The 18,064-nt window shown below is 46.5% G+C and overlaps 1 pseudogene; it reads left to right on the forward strand.

Annotated features, from left to right (window-relative positions):
• The window catches only part of LOC140207084 (uncharacterized), a 216,073-nt pseudogene extending 198,032 nt beyond the window's left edge, over positions 1-18,041 (forward strand).
• Positions 18,042-18,064: the final 23 nt, after the last annotated feature.

An 18,064-nucleotide genomic window follows, 5' to 3' on the forward strand; every position in this document is an offset into this window, starting at 1 on the left:
GAGAGGTCTGGACCATGGGTTGAGATTCTAAATTGGAGAAAGGTTAAATTTGATGGTATCAGAAAGGATCTGACACTTGTGGTTTGGGACAGGCTGCCAGGAGTACTATGTAAGTGGGAGGCCTTCAGAAGTGACATTTTGACGGTGTCTAATTTGTATGTTCCTGCCAAAATAAAAGTTGAAAGGTAACTGGTGTAGGGTATCTTGGTTTTCAAGAGATAGTGAGACTCCAGATATTTTGTTCCTCTAAATGACTCAGTCTGTTGGATGCGACAAAGACTCATTAATGCTACAATATAATGATTCCACGCTCTGAGATCAACTGAGTTTTTTTTTAGTCATCTTCTGTTGGTTTCTAAAACCTGTCCAATATATTTTGCTCTTTTGTTGGCCCTCCCTTTGGCTTTTATGTTGGCTTTGGCTTCCCATTTCAGCCATGGTTGTCTCCTCCTGCCTTTCCAATGCTTCCACTTCTTTGGGATGTATCGATCACTTCGCTCCCGAATTGCTCCCAGAAACTCCAGCCAATGCTGCTCCGTTGTCACTCCTACCTTCTCCCTTCTAAACAAGTCTGGCCAGCTTCTCTGTCATAGAAACATGGAGAGGTTCAGTACAGAAACAGGCTATTTGGCCCATCTAGTCAATGCCGAAAAACATTCAAGCTGTCTAATGCAACTACCTGCACCAGGACCATCTCCCTCCATACCACTACCATCCAGGATCCCATCCAAACGTATCTTAAATGGTGAAACTGAGCTCATATTCACCACTTGTGCTGACATCTCATTCCACACTCTCTTGACCATTTCAGTCAAGAGCTTTTCCCAAATATTACCGTTATATTTTCACCTTCTTCATTTATCCACGACCTCTGGTTGTCATCCCACCCAACCTCAGTGGAAAAAGCTGCTTGCATTTACCCTATCCGTACCCTCATAATTTTGTATACAGTACTTCTAACAAATCCTCAAAGCGATGTATAATTTCCTTGTTTACGTTTAGAGGCTTTTCTAGATGTATAAGATGATGAGGGGCATTGATCTTGTGGATAGCCAGAGGTTTTTTTTTTCCCCCAGGGCTGAAATGGCTAACACAAGGGGGCATAGTTTTAAGGTGCTTGGAAATAGATATCGAGGGGATGTCAGGGGTAAGTTTTTAACACAGGGAGTGGTGGGTGCGTCAAATACACTGTCAGCTATTTGTGTGAGAGTGTTTCAGTTACTGTGGGGCCAGGCACCCATGCAGCTCAGTGGGAACAGGGAATAATACCAATGGAGAGAGTCAAACTGAGCCAGGTCACAGATTGGAGATGGCAGAAATGCCCCATTCCTAATGAGACAGGAAGAGCATCAGAAAATTTCATGGTCAATCCAAATACCGGTACTGTGCCCAGTTAGAAGGTTTCTATCTCCAATTTGTGTTAAACCTCACTGTAACACTGTGATGTCAGATCACCCCTTGACGACTCAAGTGATATCAGCTGAAATGTTGTCCTACACCAATTGATGGATTTTGTAAATGTTTTCACAGGTTAAAAATGACAAGGAATTTATCTACGGGAATCTCGAACACAACATGGATAATGAAGTAGGTTTTCAAAGCTTGCAGAGCGATTTAGGCTAGTTAGAAGAGTGGGCTGAAAGATGGCAGATAGAGTTTAATGCTGAAAAATGTGAGGTGCTACATTTTGGTAGGACGAATCAAAATAGGACGTACATGGTAAATGGTAGGGCACTGAAGAATGCAGTAGAACAGAGGGATCTAGCAATAATGGTGCATAGTTCCCTGAAGAAGGAATCTCATGTCGATAGGGTGGTGAAGACAGCTTTTGGTATGCTGGCCTTTATTAATCAGAGCATTGAGTATAGGAGTTGGGATGTAATGTTGAAATTGTATAAGGCATTGGTATAGCCAAATTTGGAGTATTGTGTACAGTTCTGGTCACCAAATTATAGGAAAGATGTCAACAAAATTGAGACAGTGCAGAGGAGATTTACTAAAATGTTGCCTGGGTTTCATCTCCTAAGTTACAGAGAAAGGTTGAACAAGTTAGGCCTTTATTCTTTGGAGTGTAGAAGGTTGAGGGGGGACTTGATAGAGGTGTTTAAAATTATGAGGGGGGTAGATAGAGTTGACGTGGATAGGCTTTTTCCATTGAGAATGGGAGAGATTCAAACAAGAGGACATGAGTTGAGAGTTAAAGGGCAGAAGTTTAGGGGTAACATGAGGGGGAACTTCTTTACTCAGAGCGTGGTAGCTGTGTTGAACGAGCTTCCAGCAGAAGTGGTTGAGGCAGGTTTGATGTTGTAGTTTAAAGTTAGATTGGATAGATATATGGACAGGAAAGGAATGGAGGGTTATAGGTTGGATGCAGGTCGGTGGGACTAGGCTAGAGTAAGAGTTCAGCACGGACTAGAAGGACCGAGTTGGCCTGTTTCCGTGCTGTAGTTGTTATATGGTTAACATGTCAGTTTTGTGGTCCCTGTCCAGATATTTAAGCAGTGGAACACGGGATTCACTCAATCATCCTTCCTGTTCAGACTGTAGGGAGGCATTCACTCGATCATCTGACGGACTGGCAAATCTGTCATTTTACACAGGGGAGAGGCCATTCATCTGCTCAGACAGTAGGGGTAGATTCAATCGGTCATCTCAACTGAAGTACATCAGCGAGTTCACACTGGGACAAGGCCATTCACCTGTTCTGTGTGTGAGAAGGGATTCAGTCGGGCTTCCCACCTGTGGACACACCAGTCAGTTCACACTGCACAGAGGCTGGTCATCTGCTGAATTTGTGGGGAAGGATTCACTCAGTCATCTGACCTAATGGCTCCCCAGCGAGTTCACATTGGAGTGAGGCGGCTCACCTGCTCAGACTGTGGGAAGGGATTCACTCAGTCATCTGATCTGCTGGCATGGCAGCGATTTCACACTGGGGAGAGGCAATTCATGTGCTCAGAATGTGGGAAGTGATTTGCTCGGTCATCTGATCTGCTGGCACACCAGTGAGTTCACACTGGGGAGAGGCTGTTCAGCTGCTCAGACTGTGGGAAGAGATTCTCTCAGCCAAATCAACCAAACGTGCATCATTGAGTTCACACTGGGGAGAGGCCATTCACCTGCTGTGAATGTGGGAAGGGATTCACTCAGTAATCTAACCTTGTGACACACTACCGGGTTCACACTGGGGAGAAAGTTTCAATAAGCTTCATGCTGGATATTTGTCCATCATTGTTTCTCAATGCAATTTTGAGAGTGACTGTCGGTGCTGAACTCTGCAATTATTGCTGCTGCTCACCACACCCAGTTCTGCACCCTGGTCACTGGGCATGGGAGAAGTTTCTTCTGCTGCACATTCACCTTTAATGGGACTGGAGATTAATATTCTGTATCTGAGACAAATAAATCAGTTCTATTTTAAACTCTGTCTCCAGTACTTAGTGAATTTATAACACACCAAGTGTACAGTAGAGAGTCAACTCAGGCCGGCTGGACCCTGCCAGTGATTCTGTTCCACGACAGTTTGTTAAATCCTGCCTTGTTGTTGCCCTCTCGCTCTCCCTATGGTGATGGTTTCCAAACAGTCACCACTCTGTGGGTGAAGAAGTTTCCCTTGAATTTTCTGCAGACTGAAGAAGTCGAGCTGACTGCAGTTCTGTCTGAGATATTATTTAATCTCTGGGCTGAGGAAGAATGACATTGGTCGTTAACCTCCTTATTGACGACTCATTTCCACATTATGGATCATTTTCCCTGCTTCTAAAGGGTTGTTAGAAAACACCACTGTCCTCTAAAGACTGAAATCAGAATGGGAAACCATCAGTTGGATTTTCAATGGAGCAGGGTCAGAAACCAGAGGCGGGTCTGCACAGGGCAGAGTTTGGGGCTCTGGGCGATGGTTGGGGTAAGAACGTATGATGAGGAGAAGGGAATCAGAAGCGGGGTGTGGCAACGAATGACAGAGTAGCAACATTTGGAAGCTGATTGACAGAGAAAATAATTCGTTTGTCTGACTGATGACACAAACAGTACCTGTTGTGAGGTGCTTCATGCGTCGAGGAACAAGATGTGTTGGGATGGTTTTATCTATTGAGGGAGTTGTTCCTCCTTGTCTATCCAGTAATATTATATCTGAATGGTTATTATGGTTTGTCCTATCTGAAATAATGTATTGATTATCATAGTAGATGGAATACAGTGTAGGGAACTGTATAGTCAGGCACTTTGGGAAAAGAAATAAAAGTGGCAGATATAATACAGTGTAGGGACTGTGGGTCTGCAGTTAGGTACTCGGGTTCCCTCAGCATAATGTTGCACAAACATTATTCGCAAAACACTCTGATACAATATGGGTTTCATTTTGTTGCAGACAAAAATGCCATGTTGGAACTACAAGTAAAGTACATTCCCTCAGTGGTAGAGAAACGCTCAAACACCCCTCGCCATCTGTGAAAACTCTTCCGAGCCCTAAAGCACTCCCTATTTCTATAAACCCTTCCGACCCCTACAGCACTCGCCATCTCTGCAAAACCCTCCACCATCCACCCTGGTGCATTCAGGCGACAGCTGACTCGAGAAAGACACTGCCCGTGGCGGATGGCAGGGCTCATAAAACACCCTCACGCTTTTTGTTTATAAACCTACCGATTTGCTTGGATATCTTGACTAACCCTCCTTGCATCTTGCCTCCTGTGAAAAAAGCTATTTCTTTTCCTCAGTTCCTTCATCTCCGTCACATTTGTTGCCAGGATGAGGTTTTCCTTTCCAGATCGTCAGAGTTGTCCTGCTTCTTCAAAGAATACAGTTTCCCTTCCACCACCATTGATGCCGATCTCACACCCAATTGCTCCATGTCCGGAAAATTCACCTTCACTCCATATCCCAGTCACCTCCACAACTTCTCTTGTCTCCAACAATCAAGCTCATCTTTTACTGAACCCCACCCCAACTCCCGGCTTTCCATAGGGATTTCCTTGTCCACTCGTCTCCCCCCACTGATCTATTTCCTGGAACGTAACCTTGCAAAGCCAGAGAAGTCCTACACGCTCCTACTTACCTCCTCCGTCAGCTCCATTCAGCCTTCCAGCTCAGGCAGCACATCACCTGCGGGTCTGTCGGGTTCATCTACCGTATCCGGCACTTCCAGTGCGACCTTCTGCACCTCAGCGAGACCCGATGTAGATTGGAAAACCTCCTTGTCAAGCACATTCGTTCCGACCGCAATAAAACGTATTTCCAGGTGGCCAGTCCACTCTCGCTTCCCATTCCAACATGCCGGATCATTGTTGGACTGACGCGATGACAGCACTCCCAGGTTGGAGGAGCAGCACCTCATAACACATCTGTGTAGCTTCCAACCTGACAGCATGAACGTCGATATCTTTAACTTCTACTCTACATTTTTTCCACCCACACCCCACCCTCTCGGTTCTCTCTCCCCTCTTACCTCCTCTCTTGCCCATTGCCGATCAGCTCGCTCTGGTGCCTCTTTTCCATCCTTTTCTCCCATGGTCGGCTCTCGTCTCCTCTCAGATTTCTTATTTTCAGCCCTTTGCCTATTCTGCCTACCACCTCACACCTTCTCACTTCACCTCCCCCCTCCCCGCCCACTCACCTTCGCTCTTACCTGGCTTCACCAATCACCTGCCTGCTTGTAATCCTTCTCCTCCACCCAACATCTTATTCCGCATACCCCACCCCTTCCATTTCCGAGGAAGAGTCTTAGCAAGAAATTTCTGCTATGCTTCCCCCCCCCCCACTCTCTAGAAGCTATCTGACCTCCTGAGTTCCTCCAACATTTTGTGTATGTTACTCTGCATCTCCAGCATCTCATTGGGTCAGAGTGCAGAGACGACAGCGGCTCTCACTAATGTCGAGGAGGCCATACGGGGAGAACAGAAAACAGCAGATGACCCTGTCTGGCACGAAGCTGAAGAGTTGCCTCACACAGAAGGACTGTTTGGGACCCTGACTAGCGGTAAAGAGAGTAGTTTGGGGCAGGTTTAGTATTTCAGCCACTTGCGAGGTTGGCTTCCAGCTCCCTCCACCCCTCCGTATCTCTGGAAACATCTCCCTATTATGGACAACACTGCCACCTGGTGGTGATTTGCCACAATAACAGGCCCTGGTGATTTCTTCATTCTTCTGCAAAAGGCTAAGGTAACAAATGAGTTGCATTTTTTGCCGATTTGGTCTTGAATGTCCCCAGAACCTGTTCCGTTTTCTCAGACCGAAATGGGTCTGGCGGTGACGAGCGCGGGAATATGGTGGAAACTGAAAATAAATGGTAGGATGAGCTGAAGAATCGGTAGGAGTGGAGTCGCGGGGTACGGTTTTCCTGGGCTGTGTTTTTCTCGGGCTCGAAACCAGATTTACTCTCCCCGCTGCCACGTTCTACAATAATCATTGGCTCTGTAGAGTCAAGATCGAAAACATTGCGACGGCCTCCGAGAAGAGCTTAGATATGTTATTTGTTAATTAGTTGAATAATTGACGTGAGCGGATATTTCGCTGCGCTGATGAGCTGCTCTCTGAACTTGAACTGAGTTACCCCATAAATAAACATGTTTCTGCAACAACTTAATATCACCAGTCTGTCTCCGGTGTGTTGAAAAATGTATTCAGAATCGTGGTAATTATATTGATCCAGTCCGGCAATGGTGTAATAAAGAAATTCGGCAACACTCACCGACCACAGGATTTTGAAGCTTCCGGAGATGGTGAGAAGTAAGATCACAGACCTCCTCCTGCTCTCCATCTCCGGGTCACTGCGGTTCTCCGCCTTGCTCTGACCCCTCAGACCCTTACGGACGCGACTAGTCACTAAAATGTGTCTGACTGTCAGAGCGTTGAACAGTATTAACACGAACGGGAGTAATGGCGTTAGGACGGTAGAAAGCCGGTCATATCCCACCCACCCGGGATCTGTATAGTAGCCCGGTATTTCAATACAGTCCCAGGGTGTATTGTCAATCACTTTCACAGGACGATATATAAAGACGAAGGGCACATTGTTAAAACAGAGCAGAACGCCGGTTGTTGTCAGAACCACAGGCGCAGTTTTCCCGGTGCAATATTTTATTTTCCACTTCTGGCAACAAATAGCGACAAACCGATCAAATGTAAAAGTGACGGTGAACCAGACAGAACTTTCTGTTGCTGCCTGTCCCAGGGCAGAGATCACACTGCACACGGGTGATGTCCAGGAAAGTCCCGGGGAAGTAATAGTAACCGACCCGCCACAATATCACCGCAAACACGATGGTCAGTCGATCCGCCGCTGCCGTGGCCACCAGGTAGCGAGTGGTGCGGGTGGAGAGGCCGCACTTTCCCCGGGACAGGATCACCATCGCCACTAAATTCACTGGGAAGCAACAGAGAGAGCGAGTGGGTTACTGTCTGTCCGCTCCGTGGGTCCCGGGGCAGGGAGATGCTGGAAATAGAGAGCAGCTGATTCCCGGAGGTTTAAAACGCGGAAGGCGGCGATCGCCGGCGCCTCAAAGGTGCCGATGCCGGGAGAAACGTTCCGGTCCGGGGCGCTGACTGCACGGAGAGCAGGGTTCGGGAAGGAGGCCGGGAACGCTTCGGAAAATCAGTGTAAATCTCTGTCCATCAGGTTTCTGACTGATATGCAAAGCCGAGAAAGCCTTGGCAACTTTCTCAGCGACAATGATTCCCGCGATCCGGTCACATCTGTTCACACTGTCCGGTCCCGCTCAGCCCCGCTGTCTCCGACTTTGTCCACGGACAATTTCCAAAGCTCGTTGCAGATTTACTTCCCCCGTTCGCAGGCGTCGATCTCCTCCTCGGCTTCCGCCCACACGGGCCCGGCTCGGCTCGCTTATTTTAAATTCTGCAACTACTCTTCGCCGCGGCTCCTTCACACTCTGTCAGGGGATCGGATCAGAAAGTGTCCATGCTGGTTTCATTTAATATTCTCTCTGACCGGAATTACTGCGGCGTTACTCTAAGTGCTCCGGTGCTGATGGTCCCGGAGCGGAGTGTCGCCTGTAACTTACCCCGTCTGACCTGTATCCGACCCCTCTGTGTCGGCTCTGAACTCCCGCTTCACTCCATCGATATCAGGACGTGGAAACAAACCCCGGGAAACAAAAACCCGCAGACACCCTCATTTAATTTATCCAAACTCCCGAAACTCTCAGGATCTAATATACAGTTGGTGTCATTTTCAGGATATAAATGTACATTATTTTTGTCAATAACAGACTGGGGAATGTTGACTTGGTCCCTGAGCCAAATTGTTGACACAGTTTGGGAACAACTGGGCTCCGAGCACCGGTCCCTACAACACCGACTGGGACAACCTGCAGGCCCAAGAAGGGTCTTGTTATTCCAGTGGCCACACATTTTCATTCCACGTCCCATTCCCATTCTGATATGTATGAAGCCATACTCAGGTTGCAGGAACAACACCTTATATTCCGTCTGGGTAGCCTCCAACCCTATGGCATGTATATTGACCCCTCTAACTTACGTTCATGCTCCTCTTCCCTTTCATACCCCATCCCTTATTTATTTTTAAAATATATTTGTTATTTTCCCCCATTGTTCTCTCTCTCTTTTTTCTCCCTCTGTCTCTCTCACTATAACTCCTTGCCTGCCCTCCACCCTCCGGGCTCCCCCCCCCCCCCGCTTCTCTCTCCTCAGGCTTCCCGTCCCCTGATCCTCTCCCTTCTCCAGCCTCGTATCCCTTTTGCCAATCAACTTTCCAGCTCTTTGATCCACCCCTCCCCTCCTGTCTTCTCCTGTCATTTCGGAACTCCCCCTCTCCCTCCAATTTCAAATTTCTTACTATCTCTTCTTTCGGTTAGTTCTGACGAAGGGTCTCGGCCCGAAACGAGACTATACCTCTTCCTAGAGATGCTGCCTGTCCTGCTGCGTTCAACCAGCATTTGTATGTGTGTTTCTTGTTCCTCCGAAATGTTTTCAGTTGTGAAATTGTTTTTATCAGAAATAACCATGGAGACTGAAATTTTCTAAGTTGAAATGTTGTCCTTCACCCACTGACGTGCGTTGTAAACTTTTAACAGTGTAGAAGAGTCAAAGGATTTGTGCATGGGAATCACAAACACTACAGCCCGTTAGTTCCGCTGTATCTGTCAGTTCACCAGCGCTTGAATGCCGCCGATCCTTGAATGTGGAGGCGGAGATGCTGGAGAAGACAGCGCCCCACTCGCTACAAGGAGAGTCCGATCACGTGTCCATGTCCGTGATCTGATTGGATACATTGCCATGACGTTGATAGCAGTGTGATGTCATTCACTGGCTCTCATTTTGGAAGGGATTCAGTCGGCCATCGCAGATACACCAACAGCTTCGCGCTGGGAAGAGGCCGTTCACCTGCTCCGTGTGTGCGAAGAGACTCATTCAGTTAACACACCTTGTGATGCTCCGGTGAGTTCACAATAAATAGAGGCCACATTTCTGTCCGGAGTGAGCAAAGAGTTTTACTCAATCATCCCAGCTGCTGCAACATCAGCAACTTCTCATCAGGAAGGAAATTTTGCCCTGGGAAAAGCCTCTGGCTATCCACACAACCAATGACTCTCATTATCTTATACACCTGCATGAATTTCCTGCATGATTCTCTCCAGACGGAATAAGACGATGAGCTCACCGTGGTTTTCACGTTCTTCAGGGCTCCGGACTAAGGTGGTTAAACTCCTCCTTCCCTGCTCTTTTCAACTTTTGGTGTCATTTTCACTAATTTCAAAGGACTGTGCCTCAGACAGCTGGGTTGTTGCAATGCACTGCTGAAGTCTGACAGCAGACTAACGAGTGAATCTTCGATGGAGGGGAGTCAGAAACCAAAGAGTTACCAGCCTGAGTCAGGACTTTGGGGCTCCAGGAAGAGATGGGAACTGGAGTTTACAAGGAGGAGGAGGAAGAGGAATCAGATCAGCAGGATGCGGCTAAAATGAAAGATCAGAAACATTTGGAAACTGGTTGATCGAAAAAATGTGGTTAATTTCTGCAAAATACTGGTGGAAATCAACAGATCAGGCAGTCAATGTGGAGAAGAATAAATGGGCAGCGTTCAGGCCGAGCCCCTTCAGCATGCATTGACTGTGTACTCCTCTGCTTAGTTGCTGCCTGAACTGCAGAGTTCCTCCAGCATTTTATGTGTATATGTCTGCATTTCCAGCAACAGCAGAATCTCTTGTGTTTTATATCTGCATTTGTAAGAAAGTTCTACTTTGGCATTAAACACGCGGAAAGTTTGCTGATATTAATTGTATTGTTTTAAGGGAGTGCTTTCTGCGTTAAAAGAGGTGCTGAGTTTTCTACACAAAAAAAACACTGGGGTTTGTACTTGAACCGGTGCTTGCAGAAACTTTCAACGGCTCCGTGATCAACCTGAAAGCTCAGCGTAACAGCTTTCGCTGTCGCTGAAGCACCGATCGAATGCGCAGGCGTCAGGGTTGCGGATGGTCCCGAATATCACGCATGCGCAGTACACAAAAGGCCTCGGATATCGCTGCTGGTAAGTGTTTCTGCGTGCGGCCGTTTTCACCACCGACTGAGGGGCAATTGCTGTGCCCCGCGCTCCCGGAACAGTCCTGTTCTCTTCCCTCTCTCAGCCCCACGATCCCTACCCTGACCCCAGGGAGCTTCCGGCTGATGAGGGAATGGGAGCCGATGGATCTCTCAGACAGAGCTAGCTCCAGCTGTCTAAGTGCAATGATTAGGAATTTGGAGAAAGGGAACAAAATCTTTTACATCACCAGTTGAGAAAATCACCTTTGTTCCACCTCCAATCACAAACAAGAGAAAATCTGCAGATGCTGGAAATGCAAGCAACACACACAAAATGCCGGAATTCAGCATTAGTACACTTTTCCATAGATGCTGCCTGGCCTGCTGAGTTCCTCCAGCATTTTGTGTGTGTTGCTTGTTTCACCTCCTCTTGTTCTGGACCTTTCTACCCGTGAGGACATGTTTTGACCCATTCACTCTGTGAAGATAATGATATCAAACACCTTTGTCCTGGGCAACAAATAGCTTTCACATCACAAATGTGCCAGACTCCAATGAGACAGACTACTGCGCCTCCCTTTATATTCATTGGCATTACCATCAATGAGTTCACCACATTTGGGGGAGGGTTCAGGGGAAATATTTATGTACAATACAGAAACTGGTGTTACCTGTGTGTATTGCGGTGATGCAAAAGTTGCTGGACAATTTGCAACTGGGAAGAAGTGTAGTGATATGTGGAAATCTGACTTTTTGAAGCATATTTTAGCAAGCAAAGCACATATGGACAATGTGCAAAAGCTCTGGTGAGAAAATCCTTCATTACCCATTACAGGCCTGCTACATAGGTTGTGTGAGAGTGCAGACGAACTCGATCAAACCCGGAGGAGATCAAAGTTCCTATTGACAGTGATTTGCCAGCTGTTAAAATGAATACCTCTCTGTATAAAATTCACTGTGCACGTTGTCACTGGGTGAAAAATGCACAGTACAAGATTTATGTGCACACTGGTTGTTACAAATTACAGGTGACATTGCTGGGAAGGTGGGGAGACCTCCAGTGTCCCTGATGCCTTCACCTACAAGATGTGCATCCAGCTACAGCTTGTAACCCTTCACTCTAAGGAGTTGGAGCTGGAAATGAATGAATTCTGGATCATCCGGGAGTTTGAGGGGCTGGGCGATAGCTATGACATGAAGAGAGGTGATTTTCACCCAAGGTGCAGGACACAGGAAACTGGGTGAGCATCAGGAAGTGGAATGAGTTTAAATAGCCATCGCAGAGTACTCTTGTGGTCATCCCCCACAACAAGAGGTGGACCACTTTAGAAACTGTTGGGGGGATTACCTGGCAGAGGAAAGTCAAAAGGGTGATAGGGGATTTGTTAGTTAAGGAAACAGAACAAGAGTGGCTAATATCCTAGTGGTAAGGCTTGCTAGTGCTAGTGTGGGGGGAGGGGTGATGTGGTTAACATAAGTTGTAGGGGGAAAGGGAGCCAGAATGACAGAACAGATATTGGAGAGGGTGAATTAAATTGAATTTATTACATACATCCTTCATATACATGAGGAGTAGAAATCTTTATGTTATGTCTCTGTCTCAATGTGCAATGTGTAATTTATAATAAATAGTTTGTACATAGGACAATCAATATAACAGAGAAATCAATTAATTAGTCTGATGGCCTGGTGGAAGATGATGTTCTGGAGCCTGTTGGTCCTTTTGCTGTGGTACCTTTTCCTGAATGTTAAACAGCAGGAACAGTTTGTAGTTGTGTGATTCAGGTCCCCAATAGCCTTTGGGCCCTTTTTACACACCTGTCTCTGTAAACGTCCTGAATATTGGGATGTTCACATCTACAGATGCGCTGGGCTGTCCGCACCACTCTCTGCAGGTTTCTGCAAATAAGGGAAGTACAGTTCCCATACCAGGCAGTGATGCAGCCAGTCAGGATGCTCTCAATTGTGTCCCTGTAGAATGTTCTTGGGATTTGGGGCTCCACCACAAACTTCTTCATCCATCTGAGGTGAAAGAGGTGCTGTTGTGCTCTTTTCACAACACAGCCAGTATGTACAGACCATGTGAGATCCTTGATGATGTTTATGCCAAGGAATTTAAAGCTGTTCACCCTCTCAACCCCAGATCCACTGATGTCAATCGGGGTTAGCCTGTCTCCATTCCTCCTGTTGTCCACAATCAGCTCCTTTGTTTTTGTGACAATCAGGGAGAGTTTGTTTTCTTGACACCAGTCAGATGTTGTTCAGACGTCACATAGAGTAAGCAATCAAATGTTCGAGCATGGTGCAATGAATGTGCAGAGCTGTGTATATCACAATGCATGAAGCATTGTACGAAATCCAGAGGAGCACAGGACAGGGAATTCTGATATTGTAGCCATTATTGGGACTTGGTTGCATGCAACAGTCTGAGGGATTTAGAGGAACAAATTTGTAGAGAGATCGCAGACCATGCCAAGAAACGAAGGTTGAGTCAGTAAGTGATTTTAACTTTACATATATTGACTGAGACTCCCATACTGTCAAAGGACTAAACGGGGTAGAGTTTGTCAAATGTGCCCTTAGTCAGTATGTAGAATTCCTGATGTAGAAGTGTGCAATGAGCTGTTAGGAAATGATCCAGGGCTGATGACAGAAGTTAGTGATCATAATGCCATGAAATTCAAAGTAAAGATAAAAAAAATAAAGGTCTGGACCATGGGTTGAGGTTCTAAATTGCAGAAAGGTCAATCTTGATCGTATCAGAAAGGATCTGACAAGTGTGGTTTGGGACAGGCTGTTTTCTGGCAAAGGAGTACTTGGTAAGTGGGAGGCCTTCAGAAGTGAAATTTTGAGGGTGTAGAGTTTGTATGTGCCTGCCAAAATAAAAGTTGAAAGGTAACTGGTGCAGGGAACTTTGGTTTTCAAGAGATATTGAGGCCCGGGATATTTTGTTCCTCGAAATGCCTCAGACTGTTGGGTGCTACCAAAACTCATTAATCAATATCATAATTCCATGCCCTGAGCCCATCTGACTTTTCTTTAGTCATCTGCTGTAGGTTTCTAAAAGCTTCCCAATAGTTTTTGCTCTATATTTTGCCATCCCTTTGGCTTTTCTGTTGGTTCGGCATCTCATTTCAGCCACGGTTGTGTCCTCCTGCCTTTCCAATGCTTCTTTTGGATCTATCGATCACTCAGCTCCCGAATTGCTCCCAGAAGTTCCAGCCATTGCTGCTCCATTGTCACTCCTACCTCTACCCTTCCAAACAAGTTTGGCCAGCTTCTCTGTCATAGAAACATGGAGAAGTTCTGTTCGGAAACAGGCTATTTGGCCCATTTAGTCAATGCCCAAAAAAACATTTAAGTTGTCTAATGCAGCTACCTGCACCGGGACCATTGCCCCCCATACCCCTACCATCCAGACCCCCATCTGAACTTCTTTGAAATGGTGAAGCTGACCTCATATTCACCACTTGAGCTGGCATTTCATTCCACACACTCACGACCATTTCAGCGAAGAGCTTTTCCAAATATTCCCGTTAAATTTTCACCTTCCACACTTCCCCACTTCCCCACAACTTCTGGTTGTCATCCCACCGACCTCACTGGAAAAGGCTGCTTGCATTTACCCTATCTATACCCTCATAATTGTGTATACTTCTAACAAATCCTCAAAGCAATGCATAATTTCCTTGTTTATGTTCAGAGCCTTATTCAGATGTATAAGATGATGAGGGGCATTGTTTATGTGGATAGCCAGAGTTTTATTCCCAGGGCTGAAATGGCTAACACGAGGGGCAATAGTTTTAAGGTGCTTGGAGATAGATACCGAGGGGATGTCAGGGGTAGGTGTTTTACACAGAGAGTGGTGGTAGTGTGGAATGCACTGCCGGAATTTGTGCGAGAGGGTTTCAGTAACTGTGGGGCCAGGTCACAGATTGGAGATGGCAGAAATTCCCCATTCATAGAGAGACAGAAAGAGCATCAGAGAATTTGATGATCATTCCAGGTACCAGCACTGTGCCCAGTTAGATGATCTCTCCTTCCAACTTGGGTTGAACTTCACTGTAACAGTGTGATGCCAGATCACACCTTGACAACTGAAGTGATCTCATCTGAAATGTTGTCCTACACCCATTGATGGATTTTGTAAATCTATTTACAGGTTAAAACTGACAAGGAATTTGTCTACGGGAACGTTGAACACAACACACCAGTTTTGCTGTCTCTGTCCAGATGTTTAAGAAGTGGAGCAAAGGATTCACTCGATCATCCTTCCTGCTCAGACTGTGGGGAGGGATTCACTCGCTCATCTGACCGACTGGCACGCCCGTCATCTTACACGGGTGAGTTCCCACTCATCTGCTCAGACAGTGGGAATGGATTCACTCAGTCATTTCAACTGAAGGTACATCAGCAAGTTCACACTGGGACAAGGCCATTCACCTGTTCTGTGTGTGAGAAGGGATTCAGTCGGTCTTCCCACCTGTGGACACACCAGTCAGTTCTCACTGGGCAGAGGCTGGTCATCTGCTGAATTTGTGGGGAACGATTCACTCGGTCATCTGACCTAATGGCTTACAGGCGAGTTCACACCGGGGAGGGACCGTTCACCTGCTCGGACTGTGGGAAGGGATTCACTTGCTCATCTAAACTGAAGGTACATCAGTCAGTTCACAGTGGAGAGAGGCCGTTCACCTGCTCAGACTGTGGGAAGGGATTCACTTGCTCATCTAATCTGAAGATACACCAGTCAGTTCACAGTGGACAGAGGCCGTTCACCTGCTCAGACTGTGGGAAGGGATTCACTCGGTCGTCTCAACTGAAGATACATCAAAGAGTTCACACTGGAGAGAGGCCATTCACCTGCTCAGTCTGTGGGAAGGCATTTGCTTGGTCATGTCAACTGAAGGCACATCAGAGAGTTCACACTGGAGAGAGGCCATTCACTTGCTCAGACTGTGGGAAAGGATTCACTCAGTCATCCACCCTAATATCTCACCAGCGAGTTCACACTGGGGAGCGGCTGTTCACCTGCTCGGACTGTGGGAAAGGATTCACTTCATCATATCAATTGAAGGTACATCAGCGAGTTCACACTGGGGAGAGACCGTTCATCTGCTCAGAGTGTGGGAAAGGATTCAGTCAGTCATCCAACCTACAAGCACACCGGTCAGTTCACACAGGGGAGAGGCCATTCACCTGCTCAGTGTGTGGGAAGAGATTCACTCGATCATCTAAACTGAAGGCACATCAGAGAGTTCACACTGGGGAGAGGCCATTCACCTGCTCAGACTGTGGGAAGGGATTCATTCAGTCATCCACCCTAATGGCGCACCAGCGAGTTCACACCGGGGAGCGGCCATTCACCTGCATGGAATGTGGGAAGGGATTCACTTCATCATCTCAACTGAAGGAACATCAGCGAGTTCACACTGGGGAGAAGCCATTCACCTGCTCAGACTGTGGGAAGAGATTTACTTGGTCATCTCAACTGCAGAGACACCAGCAAGTTCACACTGGGTAGAGGCCGTTCCCCTGCTGTGAATGTGGGAAAGGATTCACTCAGTCATCTAACCTTGTGTAACTCTTGCTTCAGCTAGCAGCTTAATATAGGGGGTGATAGCCCCCCAGCCGAGCCAAACTTAAGAAATCTCGTTTGGGAGGATGCTGCGTGATCTGTCCCCTGTTACCATCAGTACCCTGAAACACCAAACAGTACACAATATGTGATTAAACAATTAAGCTTTATAATTCTTACTTTGACTATATGGTTAGCGAAGAACAAAAAGAGCCCACTCTCTCCATTCGCGTCTTTTCATCTCTCCCTGGCAAAAGACCACAAAAATCTCTCTTCCAGACTCACAAGAAAGAACATTTCACTCATTGGATAGCTCCGCACTCCAAAACCCTGTTATCTCTAGTCGTAACCTAAACATTGCTGCTACAGAGAAACCATTACCTCAGCAGTGAAACACTGCACCGAGGCCATTACATTAGCAGTGAAACCTTACAGCGTGTTACACTTGTGACATACTGCTGGGTTCACACTGGGGAGAAAGTTTCAATAAGCTGCATGCTCGATATTTGTCCATCACCATTGCTGAATGCAATTTTGAGAGGACTGTCGGTGCTGAACTCTGCAATTATTGCTGCTGCTCACCACACCCAGTTCTGCACCCTGGTCACTGGGCATGGGAGGAGTTTCTTCTGCTGCATATTCACCTTTAATGGGACTGCATCTGAGACAAATAAATCAGTTCTATTTTAAACTCTGTGTCAGGGACTTAGTGAATTTATAACTCACCTAGTGTTCAGTAGAGAGTCAGCTCAGGCTGGCTGGACCCTGCCAGTGATTCTGTTCCATGACAGTCCTTTTAAGTCCTCTGCTGTTGTTCATCTCTCGCTCTCCCTGTGGGATGGGTTCCAGTCACCACTCTGTGGGTGAAGAGGTTTCCCTTGAATTTTCTGCAGACTGAACAAGTCGAGCTGACTGCAGTTCTGTCTGAGATACCCTTCGCCTCTCAAATCTCTGGGCTGAGGAAGAATGACATTGGGGGTTAACCTCCTTATTCAGGGCTCATTTCCACATTACATGTCATTTTCTGTGCTTCTAAAGGGTTGTTAGAAAATACCACTGTCCTCTAAAGACTGAAATCAGAATAGGAAACCATTAGTTGGATGTTCAGTGGAGCAGGGTCAGAAACCAGAGGCGGGTCTGCACAGGGCAGAGTTTGAGGCTCTGGACGATGGTCAGGGTAAGAACGTATGATGAGGAGAAGGGAATCAGCAGCGGGGTGTGGCAACGAATGTCAGAGTAGCAACATTTGGAAGCTGATTGACAGAGAAAATAATTTGGTTGTCTGACTGATGGCACAAACGATGCCTGTGGTGAGGTGCTCCAGTGGTCGAGGAACATGTGTGTGTTGGGAATGGTTTTATCTATTGCGGGAGTTGTTCCCACTTGTTTATCCTGTAATATTATATCTGAATGGTTATTATGGATTGTCCTATCTGAAATAATGTGTTGATTATCATATAATTTGTAAGATTTTGACTCTAAAACTGGACCAGGCTTGAATTTATGGTGCCTTTATGAAGTGATGGAGGGCATTCATGAGTTTGTATTTTAAAGCAAGATTTTGATGAATGATATTTATCACTTGATTGTACCTTTGTAAGTGATCAAATTGAATTAAACTGCTGCAGGATCCTGGCATGTGTTGGATTGTGTCTGGTTTCTCTTGGCATTTTCTGCACTTGCTGCCTTGTTTGTTTGTATTTCATGTGTTTTCGATTTTTTTTCCCCTTTTGTTAACCAGCTTGTCCAGTATTTCTGCAAGGAACCCCTCTGTTTCTGGGAAGAGGGATCCAACTCTCAGTCAGGTGCTCAATGCTTCCTTGTCACCATCTGGTCTGCTCAGATCACTGGGATGTCTCCCATGGAGGGTCATACTCATTCCACTGGTTAATGTTTTCTTCCATAGTGATGACTCATTTCTTTGAGTTGGCCTCTCATTTAAGTTTTCCGGTCTGTATTTCTTATTGTGATTGCAAATGCACACATGGA

Source organism: Mobula birostris, chromosome 13, assembly GCF_030028105.1.
Source record: "Mobula birostris isolate sMobBir1 chromosome 13, sMobBir1.hap1, whole genome shotgun sequence".
Lineage (NCBI taxonomy): Eukaryota > Metazoa > Chordata > Chondrichthyes > Myliobatiformes > Myliobatidae > Mobula > Mobula birostris.